We start from the raw sequence: 14,057 nt of genomic DNA on the forward strand, positions 1-14,057 counted from the left end.
TTTATGCTATCTATTTCACTGAAGATTTCTCCCTTTATATCTTATATATTTTTAAAAATTTCCTTAAGTTGGACTTCACCTTTCTCTGGTGCCTCCTTGATTAGCTTAATAATTAACCTTCTGAATTCTTGTTCTGGCAATTCAAGCATTTCTTCTTGGTTTGGATTTGTTGCTGGTGAGCGAGTTTTTTGTTTGTTTGTTTTTTGTTTTTGGAGGTGTTAAAGAACCTTGTTTTGTCATATTGCCAGAATTATTTCTCTGGTTCCTTCTCATCTGGGTAGGCTATGTCAGAGGGAAGATCTAGGGCTCAAGGCTGCTGTTCAGATTCTTTTGTCCCATGGGGTGCTCCTTTGATGTAGTACTCTCCCATCCCCTTTTTCCTAGGGATGTGACTTCCTGAGATCCAAACTGTAGTAATTGTTATTTCTCTTCTGGATCTAGCCACCCAGAAGGGCTACAGGCTCTGGGCTTGTACTAGGAAGTGTCTGCATAGAGTCCTGTGATATGAACTATCTTTAGGTCTCTTAGCCAAGGATACCAGCACCTGCTCCAGTGGAGGTGGCAGGGGAGTGAAATGGACTCTGTGAGGGTCCTTAGTTGTATCGTTGCTTATTGTAGTTTTGTGCTGGTTGGCCTCCTGCCAGGAGGTGGCACTTTCAAGAGAGCATCAGCTGTGGTAGTAAAGGGTGGTGGGCAGAGCCCTAGAACTTCCAAGAGAATATGCCCTTTGTTTTCAGCTATCAGGGTGAGTAGGGAAGGACCATCAGGTGGGGGCAGGGCTAGGCATGTCTGACCTCAGACTTGCCTTGGGAAGGGCTTACTGTGGCTGCTGTGGCGAATGGGGGGTGTGGTTCCCAGGTCAATAGAGTTATGTTCCCAGGAGGATTATGGCTGCCTCTGCTGTGTCATGCAGGTTGTCAGGGAAGTGGGGGAAAGCTGGCAGTTACAGGCCTCACTCAGTTCCCACACAACCAAAAGGCCAGTGTCTTTTCTACCGTGCCCCCCGCCCCCCACCTCACCAGCACTGAGTCTGTTCCCAGGCAATGGGTAAACAGGGCTGAGAACTTGCCCCAGGCTACCAGCCTCCAGGATGAGAAAGCAAGCAGGACTTTCATGCCTCCCCATATCAGATCCATGCCCTACCCGGAGTTCTGGCTAGGAAACTCTTGTTGGAATTGTTACAAATTTCAGTTGGGGGTTTCCTTCTCCCTGTGGTCTTTTCCAAGTTCCTCTGGCAGTCCTCCCCAGGGACCCCTGTGAAACAAGTCAGAAATGGCTTCCCTGGGGACCCAGAGAGACTGCAGGGCTTTCCTGCTGCTTCCTCTACCTCTGTATTTCACTCGGGTGTCTACATTGTCTCAGCTCAAATCCTTCTCCCATGATCTGGACTTTCAGATTCCCCAGTGAGGGTGTGTGTTCATGGGCAGATGATTCTCCTTTCCCACTTTCACAGTTTGGGCACGCACAGTATTTGGGCTGTCTCCTGGGTCCTGCAGGAGTAATCTGCTTCCTTCAAAGGGTCTGTGGATTCTCTTGGCTTTCCTGGTATATTCCTGCAGTAGTTCTTGGAGCAAAAGTTCACAGTGCGAGTTTCCACACGCTTCTCTGTCCCTCCGAGTGAAAGCTGCAATTTAGTCCTGCCTCCTATCTGCCATTTTCCCCCCTCTCCTGGGAGGTCCTCTTTCATACTTTCTGTGACTGGGATCCTCTCTTCTTCCCCATTTCAGTCACTTTTTGAACAACTTTGCATTTGTACAGGTGAGACTGGTGGGTTTTCCATTTGCCTAGGAGGTCGGAAACTTTAGGTATATTACACAATTTACAAACCGCTGTGTGGTGGTTGGTTGCTTGTTCCTTTCACATCACCTGGGGCTGGCAGGCAGCAGCTGGTGTCCCTAAAGAGATGCAGATGGAAAGCATCAACACTGACAAGAGCCCGTCATCAATTTCCCCTTCCTGATAAGGGAGTTTCTGTGCGACTCAGGCCAATTCACCTGGAACCACAGAGCCAGGAGGTCTGGCTGTGCAAGGGTGGGCAGGAAAAGCCAGAGTACCTGAGATGGCAAAGGAGGAATGAAAGAGACACAGGATGCAGAGCCAGCTAGAATGCAAAGAGTGAGAGCACATCAGAACCAGCCAAACAACCACCACATAAAAGGAAGGGGCTCCCCAGCCCTGAGCATTTCTGAAGTCTCAGGTTCATTATGGGGCCTCTTCCCATAATGTTCCATCAATATGTCAATAATACCTACCCTGCAGGTTGCTGTGAGGTTTAAAGGAGCTAATGTACATGAGATACCTGGTCCAGCATGTTGACCCTATGGAGTCCCTACAACTACCAATGTTATTTAAAATAATTATTAAAGTGGTGGACCCATGGTCAGACCCAAGTTGTGTCAACAGAACAGACTATGTGAGATCCTGATGGCACGTGCTCCCTCTCTACCTGCCACTTGACACTTCAGAGTCTCAGGGCACATGTCATATCTCACCTCAAATGAGGTGCCAGGTTGGCCTAGGGCAAGAATTCAGAAGGATTGGGAGGAGAGATCAGGGCTAGAAGAGGGCACCCAGCTTGTCTCCTCAGAGCAGAGGGGCAAAGTCAGCCCTTTGCTCAGGGTTTGCTAAGCATCCACTGCAATTTCGCATCAGTCCCTCCACTGAATCTCTGTTTGCTGGCCATGCCTTAAAAAACAAATACTGGTCAGTTGTCAAAGTTCACTTGGTCTTGACAGCCAAAGCCAGGAGCATTTGGCCAACATCATGAGTCTGATGACTCAGCAGAGTGGAGCCCATTGCATACTCAAGCAATGCTTTAAAGCAAGTCAGGAATATTAATACAATGAGACTGCTTAGTCGATCTGCGCCCTGCCGGGTGAATCACACTCCAAACTCCTTTAGGTAAGAACATTCACTGCAGCTGAGTATATTGCCAGCAACCCTTCCCTAGTGCCTGTTTCCATCTCTGTCAGAGGGGACCTCCTTAAAATGTTGCCTTCAGACAAACTGTCTACACAGCACTCAGACTATGTCAGTCACTATGTAAACTAGGAATCTTTTTACAGACAGTGAACGTTAAAACCAGCAGGACACCATGAGTTGCTCAAAGAGAGTGATAATAAAAAAATGGTTAGAATTTGACACAAAAGGGAACAATCTCTTCTTCATACAGGATAATAACAGAGCAAACGTATTATAAAATCAATGCATTATTGGCACAGACCTGCAACTCAGCAGGTATCCAAACAGTAATGTGATGAACGGTAACACAGCACTGAATATCTTCAGAATCAATACCTTAGGTGCATATTTGAGGACTCCTTAAACATTCCCTTCCAAGCCCCTGCCATCACCCCTGGGTATTCTACAAAGCAGAGATGGCTTTTCAGAGTGGCCCCAGGGGAGGAGTAGTTGGCTCAGCATCCCGGACAGAGGTCACCAGAGTGCCCCAGCCATGTGAAGGTAGGCTAGCCAAGGGTTCCACCCCAGAAGAAGCATTAATACCTTAGGTACAACACAAGCTACGAATTAATTGAATAACAAATAGACCTTTTGGAATGGCCTAACTTAAAATTATAAAATGAAATATATTTGCTAGTCTCCTAAAACATTCACTGTTCTGCAGGGCTGCCTCTTTCTACTGCTTGTAGTGAAGAGCCCAGCAAAGAACTTAGCAACACGATCGGCTTCAGACACGTGGATATTCAGCGATCCTGGAACACATCTCGGGTGTCCCTTCTCACCTCTGGTGATGGTTTTGCCTCCCAAAGTATCCTCTCCTTCTCCTTGGCTCTAATCCTACCCAACTTCCCAGAACCAGTGTACACCCTGCCCCGGAATGCCTTTCTGATCACCTCATCTTGTAGAGTTCCCTCCTTCTTCTGCATGTATTTGTCTCATAATCATTCCTGTGTCTTTTACTGTCCCTTGATGTATTGTTTAGATTCATAACATTATGATTATGTAACTTCCCTCCTGTTGCATGGTTGCTTTTTTGCAGGGACTGTGCCCACATTGGTGTTCTCCATAGAATGCTTCTCAGATGTAGTGTGTAGTACAAATGCCCAAGATCTTGTTAAAATGCAGTCTGACTCAGTGGTCTGCCTGGGAGCAGGCCCTGAGATCCTGCATTTCTAATAAACTGTCAGGTAATGTCAAAGCTGGTCTGTCTGGGGACCACACTTTGAGTACCAAGGGACTATCACATCTAGGGCAATGTCACGTGTGTGGTAGATTTTCAACAAATAGCTATTCATCATGGGCTCTTTTACCTATTCTCCACCATGGCCTGCGGAGCTGAGTCCTCAGTCCCCTTTGAGGAACAAATACATAGAGGCCCTGGAAACGGCGTGCTGGCCTTTTGGTCATCCCAGAGCCAGGATGGGCTCCACGCTCCTCCCACCTGCTCTGGCCTGCAGCAGCATTCACACGTTCCTTCTATGAGAAAAGCGACATGCATCAGGCACTATGGGATGGCGCTGACAAAAAAGACAAAATGTCAGGTCTCATAGTCTCGAAAATTTCCTGCCCATTAAATAAGCATTCCTCGGGTTGTTTTCTCCATCACTGCTAAATATTGAAGTCATAGGTCTCAGAGTGTGTAGGCTCAAAATATGCTTCATTCCAGAAGCCACTGTTTTGTTGACTTTACAAACCACATAAAATAGTTTCAATACTGAAAACATCAAGCTTACACAGATAAATGATATTTTGCTATGGGACTGAGTATTTTTAATAAGATCCTATTTCCTGGGGAAAGAAGAAAAATCAGCAATGTAAGCAATAGCAGCAAGGAAGACCATTATGGTTCCTAAGTGATCCAACTACTGATGATAAATGACATAGCAACATGTGCATTTAGCTTTTTTTTTTTTAAACTATGTTCCATGCTAGTAAAGAATAAACTAGCAAAGAACAATATCCTTAAAACAGCTAGACATATTTTCAATACATCTAACACGTAGCCTTCAAAGTAACCAATGTGAATTTGAACTGAATGCTCCTTTTTTGTTGTAGCTGATGTGTCTCTTAAGATCTCAATGAGTATAGGTTAATAGATAAATAGAATAAATTGTAAACTGCTTTGCTGGTGTCTAGCACATAGCAGGTATTCGACAAAGGAATGTTGTTCAACAAAAAATGAATGAATGGAGAGAGGAAGACAGGGGTAGGCACCCTTATAGCTTTGTGAATGGGTCCACAGTGTGGTATTTCATACTTGAACCAGAAGTCATATGAAAATGAGACACGAACATTTACAGGGTCATAGTCCTATTATTAAATAATGGGTGCCACACTGTACAGCTTGTCCTTAACTGACTAAAGATAAACTCTGCATATAGGCATTGATGACACATGGATATAGAGCTACCAATGACTCAGTTGACCAGGCCAGTGACATAGTATTGTTTAATGAAAAAATATCTACCCTACTACGTATTTATGCATATACACTCACTGAAGGTCTATATTATGTCAAGTCCTGAGTACCTTAGGTTTCCACATAAGAATTCATTTGCTTTAAAAAATTGGAATGCATCACTCTGAAATATTTACATCTGTAAAAAACAACCATATGCATTTTCTTAAATGGTTTCTTTCAAAATCCAGAAGAAATCAGAAAAAAACTTATAAAGATGATTATATAAAAGAAAGAACTTTTGGCTGGGCACGGTGGCTCACGCCTGTAATCCCAGCACTTTGGGAGGCTGAGGCGGGCGGATCAGGAGGTCAGGATATCGAGACCATCCTGGCTAACATGGTGAAACCCCGTCTCTACTAAAAATGCAAAAAATTAGCTGGGCGTGGCGGCGGGCGCCTGTGGTCCCAGCTGCTGGGGAGGCTGAGGCAGAAGAATGGCGTGAACCCGGGAGGCGGAGCTTGCAGTGAAATGAGATCGTGCCACTGCACTCCAGCCTGGGCAACTGAGGGAGACTCCCTCTCAAAAAAAAAAAAAAAAAAAAAAAAAAGAACTTTTGTATCATTAAGAAAATCTGGCCAGGTGCAGTGGCTTATGCGTGTAATTCCAAAACTTTGGAGCCTGAGGTGGGCAGATCACTTAAGGTCAGGAGTTCGAGACCAGCCTGGCCAACATGGTGAAACCCTGCTTCTACAAAAAAATATATGAATTAGCTGGGTGTAGTGGTGCGTATCTGTAATCTCAGCTACTCGGGAAGCTGAGGCATGAGAATTGCTTGAACCTGCAAGGTGGAGGTGGCAGTGAGCTGAGAATGTGCCACTGCACGCTAGCCTGGGTGACAGAGCAAGACTCTGTCTCCAAAAAAAAAAAAAAAAGTATTAAGCAAAGTGAAAAAGCAAATAAATTTTTAAAAATGTAAATTATAATTCAAAGGGTTAATATCCCTAATATAGAAAATATTATAAAAATAGAGAAACAATAGAAAAATGACTGCATAGAAAATGAGCTAGAGATATAGTCAGAGTTCACAGGAAGATAAATGTAAACAGCACTTCACTATATGCTCAATCTCATTTATAAGAGAAAAATGAAATTTAAAACTGCACTAATACGATTTCTCATCTATCAAATTGGAAAAACTCCAAAAGTGACAATATCATGTAATTAGCAATGCTGTGGGGAAATGGGCACTGTTGGTCATTGCTGGTGGGAATATAAAATGGTACAACCTCTATAAGGAGGAATTTGGCATTGTCCAGCAAAATGATGTATAAATTTACCTTTTGCTCCAATTATTCCACTTCTGGCAATCGATCTCAAGAAAGATACCCAAAAATGTATGCACAGGATATGTATTACATGCAGCACAAATGCCCACCAATAGGGGAAGGTGAACAAACCAGGACGTGGCCAGACAATGGAACTGAAGCAGGCAACAGCACTCCTAGAGCCTGGATCGGGGTCTCTAAATACTGTTTCTTACTGAAAGACACAGGGCTCCTTAAAAAATGGCTAATTCCAGGTCTGGAGTAATAAATGTGCAAGATGAATTCCAGAACATGTTGTCATACAAGAGATCAATCAATCAATCATTCTAGCTCTCAAAGAGTCAGGTCAAAAGGAAATGATCTAACTTTTAGAAGCTCGCTCTGGCCAATGAAGGGACAATTGGAATATCATCAAGGATAATAACTGTAATGGACTTGAACACACAGAACATGCTTGAATCCCTGAATTTATAAAAAATTTGGAAAAACCTTACTGGTTAACTTTAGGAGATATTAGAAATCCAACTTACTGTTTTTAAATCAGTGAAAAAAATGGAAAACATTAATTCCTTTCACCATTCCTATATGAAATGTACTTTAGGGAAATCAAATCATTGATGAGAGGAAGCTTCTCTTTACAGAAGTTTTCCAGTTAGTAAAAAGAAGATGATAGAATATAACTATTGTACAATCTCTGATCAATTAATGAATTTAGGCAGTTCATAAATAGTTGCTATTGATAAACAGATAACCAGACAATATGTATCTTGTGATGAAAATACTCAGAACCACATGTGAATTATCCTAAAAAAGAAACCAAAAACAAAGAAATAAAGAAAAAAACCAGAACAAGATCACAATGCAAGCAAGCTTTTATCTAATTACATCTAATCATCAACTTACAGGAAATACAGAGGAAAAAATAACATGGTAAATGACACCACAGAGATGCAATCAGCAACATAAACACTGTGGAAAATTCTCGAGACAAACTGCTGTCTTCAACAAATGAGTTATAAGGGGCAAGGAAAAAATGGAGGCGGCACCCACAGATTAAAAGATATTTTAGAGACTTGTCAACTAATTGCAACATGTGGATATGGATCTTATTTAGATCCTGATGCAAACTATTAAGAAAAGGATTTCTGAGATAACTGGAGGGATTGAACAGTGGATAATTTCTAATATTGTGATAACATTTAAAAAAAGGGTGCTTATTCTTTTTTTCTTTTTTTTTTTTTCTTTTTTTTTTGAGACAAAGTCTCACTCCGTTACCCAGACTGGAGTGCAGTGACACAATCTCGACTCGCTGCAACCTCCACCTCCTGGATTCAAGGGATTCTTGTGCCTCAGTCTCCCAAGTAGCTGGAATTAAAGGAACATGCCACCATGCTGGCTAATTTTTTGTATTTTTTTTGTAGAGAAGGTTTTGCCATGTTGGCCAGGCCGATCTTCAACTCCTGACTGCAAGTGATCCATCTGTCTCAGCTTCCCAAAGTGCTGGATTACAATCCAACCACCATGCCTGGCCATTTTTAAGAAATACATATGTTTAGAAATGCCTCAAAAGAAATTATATGATGTCTGGATTTTCTTCAAAGCAATCTGATGGGAAGAGGGAATGGATGGTGGTATAGATGAAATGAGATTGGTCTTGAGTTGCTAATTGTTGAAACTGGGTGATGGGTACATGGCAGTTCATTGTATGATTTCCACTTTGTAAATGTTGAATTTTTGATAATAAAAAGGTAAGACAAAATGTAAAATTAAATAAAGGAATAGGAATGTCCTGTATCTTCCCTGTTTCCCTGCCTGGGTATGTGATGACTTTTATTTCTGGAACACTTTACTCCAAGGCTCCTGTAAACGTTATGGGATTCAAATCCGCTCTCAGTTGCCTTTGCAGTAGGAGGTGGCCAATGAGGGAACTAAGGAAGAGAGGTGAATGAAGTCCCTAAGACTAGGACTTTAAATAAAGAGTGACCTGACAATTCTAAATTCAGTGACACGATCTCTCCTAACCAGGTGCTTGGAGTTGGATAAAGAGGTGCATGTGTGTACAACGTGTGTACCTGTGTGTGTTCTAATGTCTTAGCAGGACATGAGCATCTTCCTTGAGTTGCTAGCTAGGCCTTCTCACTCAGCAGGGAGGAGTGTGCTCTCAGCTGCATTCACCATGCAGAAGTGATGTCTTTCCTTTACCTGAGCCCCTCTGTCTGAAGAAAGGGATTTAAGAAAACCTGAAGGTCAATGCGGCCATCCCTCTGTCCCTATTCCAGTAAGCTCTGAACTTGCACCCAAGGAAACACCATGGGATGCACAGACCTTAAGATCATTAGGCATCTTTGAGAAGATCTAATGTGAAGGATTAGCCACATCCTTTTGAGAAAGAGGGAAGTCAGAGAGCCCCACAGTGGAGAGATGACCACCTGAGGCTCACCTGTAGAACCAACAAACCACCAGAACTGGAGCCACAGTCTGTCATTTCTAGCCAGGTACTGTTGTCACTCATCCCCATTTCCTAGAGGTTGGCAGTGGATTACAAAAAATGTCTATGGAAATCAGGCCGAAACAATTCTAGGATCGAGCTATAGGAGTGATACTGCTGAACTGTTGAAATTTTCCTTCTGCAGTGAGTCTGACAGCCCAAGGTCATGGAACTTGAGAAGAGGATAGAGTCAGGTGAGAGGCTTTTTCCTTTTTTCTTTTGCTCTTTCATTCCAAAGAAGCATACTGAATTCCACTGCTGAAGTCAAAGAGGCTTTTGCTGTCAGTCTTAGATAAATGCTTCATTCTGCTACGTGCTGCTCCACTCCCTTTATTCTCCTCTTTAATTGAACCTGAATTGCACAGTTATTTTTAACATAATTGGTAAAAATTCAAGAGAGTTAATGCCGTGTCCTTGGCTCATAAAAACCTTGCTTTTCCTTAGATGAGCTTCAACTCAGTGCTGATAAGAATGCCAGGTATTAACTGTAGGATGACTATAGTTAACAATAATATGTTATTAGTTTCAAATAGCTAGGAGGAGGATATTGAATGCTCCCAACACAAAGAAATGACAAATGTTTGAGATAATAAATATGCAAATTACCCTGGACTGATCACTATACCTTATGTGTATTGAAATAGCACCATGATGTACAATTATTGTACATCACGAATACGTACAATTACTATTTGTCAACTAAAAAAATGTTTTTAAAGGCTGGTATTAGTGAAGGAATTTTTGAACATTTGAGTTAAACCTGCTCTCCCAAGTATTCAGATTTGTTTTATAAAACAAAGTCTCCCCTAATTGTCTTTGTTTTAAATGCTTTCCATTAGCTTCATCCATTAGCTTCATCAAGAAGATGGACCTTTAGCCAAACTGGAACATTCCCTAAAATTCTCTGTTCACGGAAACAATCGGCATAGGAGTTCTATTCTACTCAGGTCTGAAATTATCGCAGCTTAGGAAGTTCTCAGCTGTGCAGAGTCAAGAAACAGAGTCATGAAGGAGGCTCAGTGGAGGGAATGTGGGGCCGGGAGAGGGAACACCTGGAGCTGCCTGTGTCACATTGAGCCATCACACACCTCTCTGTGCATGTTTCCATGTTCATTAAAAGGAGATGAGAGTTCAGCTTATGATATGTTGGAAAAGGAAAAACTGTGGAGACAGTGTCAGATCAGTAATTTCCAGGGGTTGGGGGAAGGATTTTTAGGGCAATGAAATGGCTCTATCTGATACTGCAACGATGGATGCATGTCATTAGACATTTGTCAAGATCCATAGAAAGTACAACATCAAGACTGAGCCACATGTAAACTAGGAACTCTGGGTGGTGATGATGTGTCAGTATGTGTTTATGAATGGTAGCAAACGCAGCACTCCAATGGGGGATGCTGACAGTGTGGGAGGCTGTGCGTGTATGGGGGCAAGGGGTTATATGGGAACTTTCTCCTTAGTTTTGCTGTGAACATAAAACTGCTCTAAAAAAGTCTTTTTCTTTTTTTTTTTCCTTAGGTCAGGAAGCTTCTACTCTCTCCTATCTTCTGAGACTTCTGAGAAGTTCAGTGAGAGAAACAATATAAATGGTGGCTGAAAATGGCCAGATGAATATATGTAGTGTGCTTATTCTTAAAAGTCATAGTAGGAGGTTTTATTCCAATTGACTGAAAGAATTGGAGGGATGAGTTCGGTGGCAAGGGGCATGGGCTAGGTGATCTCCCTACCACCTTTGCCTTGGGACTTCATGTGAGAAGCAACATAGCCCAAGTACATAGTAGGGTGATGGAATTTCCACAACTGAATGACAACAGTCTTTCAGAGGAGGCAACTGGGGCATGGTGCTCTTATTACTAAAATGCTATCATTGCTCTAACACTTTTAGAATTCCTCTTTTGGAACAAGTTTCCAGAATCTCATTTTAGCATTCTCAAGTTATGAATTTGGTTTCTGGAAGGGGTTACAGTGTGATAAGTAAAGCATGCCCTCAAGTGATTATAAAGCAATGATGAGCTGATGTTCTTGTTTGGTGGTGAGAAATGATAGAGATGCCATCCAGGCGAAACTGTACTATGATTGCACAACAGAAAAATTGTATTAAACCATGACATGCCCTGTACTATCTAAGATCAAATTGTTTTGATGTCAGCTTGTCAAGTTCCAATCCATATGTTCCAATATAAGACCACAGACTGGGTTAAGAGTAACTTCTCATGGACCCATGCATTTCAAAGACCATCTGAGTTCAGCAACTCACCTGATTTGCAAATTCTTACCAATCTCTGCTTCCTAACTTCTACGTTAAACAGTACCCCATAACTAACTCTGCCCCTACAACTCTGTAAGTTCCTCCTTTAGAGACACGGAGATTCTGACAAGTTAGTGCTCTCCCTGCTCGGTAAGTGTAGTAAAGCTCTTTGTGTGGTCTTTGGATTGGGGGCTTCCACACCAGGCAGGGGCCAAACTGTCCATGACCCCTATGCTTTTTCACGCTGTTTTCCCCCTTTCTGGCTTCCTCACTCACAAAGAGAGTTTAGCTCTGTTCTTGTATACTTCTGTCATCCAGGTGGCTTGGAGGTTCTTCCCTCTTAGGAGTATTTATGGTTTAACTTGAAGCCTTAGAAGACCACTGTATTAGTTCGTTTTCATGCTGCTGATAAATACTTGCCTGACACTGGGCAGTTTACAAAAGAAAGAGGTTTAAGTAGACTCACAGTTCCACATGGCTGGGGAGGCCTCACAATCATGGCGGAAGGCAAGGAGGAGCAAGTCACATCTTATATGGATGGCGGCAGACAAAGAGAGAGAGCTTGTGCAGGGAAACTCTCAGTTTTAAAACCATCAGATCTCGTGAGACTCGTTCGCTACCATGAAAACAGTGCAGGAAAGACGTACCTGCATGATTCAGTCACCTCCCACTGGGTTCCTCCCATGACATGTGGGAATTGTGGAAATTACAATTCAAGATGAGACTTGGGTGACAACACAGCCCAACCATATCAACCACAACTTGAACAACATTCCAGGGCCCTCACAAGAATAATCCTCCAAAGAAGAAATTTCAGTTCTGGTGCTGTTTGGGTGTAGGGAAAGACCTTGCTCAGAGCTTCTGGAACATGGTTATAGTAGTCCAGAAAGCATCACAACAAGAACCAGGAGAGGTGTTTTGTTGTCGTTGTTTTTTAATTAAAGTAGGCTCCTGGTCTTCACTTGTAGATGTTCAACTTCAGTCTATCTGGGGTACAACCCAGGGACTTGCATTTTTTATGACCACCTAGATGAAGCCATGGTGGTTCTGAAGTAGAATGCTTCAGACTGAGAAGGCTACCCCTTCGGCACCCTGTCAGTCCACCTTGGCTGGGTTCTTTTCTGGTGGGCAGTGAGTGTGAGTCTAGTGACCATCTCAAAGGGCTTCCCAATTGATTTTGATAGAAATGCTATTCCTTCATAGAAGGTCGAAGTCAGAGGAACCAGCTGGTCCCACACATTTATGGCTGAGGGGGGCTTTGGGGTCCTCAAGGTGCTGTGAGTGGAACAAGCATGAGTTACTGCAGCTGAGTCCCTTCACAGCATCGCACCAAAGATCTTCTCTTTCTCCAGGTTGGGAATAGGCTTTTCCACTCAATGAACAGATGGAGCAGCTTTCTCTTTTCCCCAAAAATTAACTGCCTTAAAACACTTGAAATCTCTAGCCATCCGCAACTGCCGTGTGATTCTTCCTCTTTGGGTAAGAATGGGGAGCTGCCAAGTGAAGCAGAGTGTGGAGAAAGGCTTCAGAGCTTCTTGGTGCCAGAATTTGTTTCATGCGGAACTCCAGCATATGGCTCAGGTAGGAGATCATCGATGTCCCAGAAAAAAGGGATGTCCCGTGCTCTGCCTTCCGATCCTCTCCAACCCCTCTGGCAGAAGGGCTGAAGGTGGGTGGGAACAAGTCCCAGGCACTTAATGTTGGCAAGCACTTTTGAGGCAGATGGAATCTTTGAAGGGGAGAGTGGGCTCAGAGCTATGCTCGAGAAAGAAAGGGTTTGGCTGGAGAAAGAGTGAAGGCCAGGGACCCGACACTCATAAGGAGACAAGTGGCACAGTGCAGCAAGGGGTGCTGCCAGTGGACCTCCCTCCACACTGACCTGGCCATCCTACTGAGAACCCACTGATGGCTCTTGCCTCTGAGAGCTGCTCCACACCCAGTGCTGCCTCTGTCCTCTGCAGAGAGCTGAGCTCTTGGCCCTGGTCTTTTGCTGTCTAGAAACCATGGACAGTCCTTCAGACCCATTGGTTTACCTGGACTCTCTTCCTTTATTTTTTTTATTTTTTATTTTTTTGAGACAGGGTCTCGCTCTGTTGCCCGGGCTGGAGTGCAGTGGTGCAATCACAGCTCACTGTGACCTTGAACTCCTGAGCCCAAGTGCTCCTCCCGCCTCAACCTCCCACATAGCTGGGACTAACGGCATGAGCCGTGGCGTGAAGCCCAGACCCTCTCCTAGCCAGTTGATGGTGTGGGGCTGCTATTTCTTCCAACACATGGGATGATTTAAATAGGTTTTTGGGATGGTTCTAAATAACCTCCTCCTCTTGCTTCATCAAAGGGTAAAGACATGGTTCTTACCTGTTATGCACAAGGAGAAATGCAGATAGCATGTAAGAAAGAAAAATGATAAAAAATTAATTGTCCTACTTCTTATGGACAATGGGAGAGAATAAAATAGTTAATAAAGATTGCTTCTTTTGACCAAAATGAAGAGAATTTTCCCAGGGCAGATACTGCTAGAACCTCCTTTATTAGATAGAGATCTGAATAAAATAGTACATTGAAGTGAGAGGCATTTAAACGAAAAAGTTTATTGGACAGGGTAACTATGGTGACAGCCCCACTCAAGATACA

The 14,057-nt window shown here is 43.2% G+C and overlaps 1 protein-coding gene across 2 annotated transcripts in view; it reads left to right on the forward strand.

Annotated features, from left to right (window-relative positions):
• LOC114678869 (uncharacterized) overlaps positions 1 to 13,511 on the forward strand; it is a 40,358-nt gene extending 26,847 nt beyond the window's left edge. Inside the window, exons 3-4 of one of the 2 annotated variants that reach the window (XM_077986285.1) lie at positions 9,321 to 9,369; positions 10,694 to 13,511. The gene's annotated coding sequence lies outside the window, so the exon portion shown is untranslated. Of the gene's footprint in view, positions 1 to 3,625; positions 5,141 to 9,320; positions 9,370 to 10,693 lie in introns of those variants that run through there. The other variant, XM_077986294.1, reaches the window with a different exon arrangement.
• Positions 13,512 to 14,057: the final 546 nt, after the last annotated feature.

Source organism: Macaca mulatta, chromosome 1, assembly GCF_049350105.2.
Source record: "Macaca mulatta isolate MMU2019108-1 chromosome 1, T2T-MMU8v2.0, whole genome shotgun sequence".
Lineage (NCBI taxonomy): Eukaryota > Metazoa > Chordata > Mammalia > Primates > Cercopithecidae > Macaca > Macaca mulatta.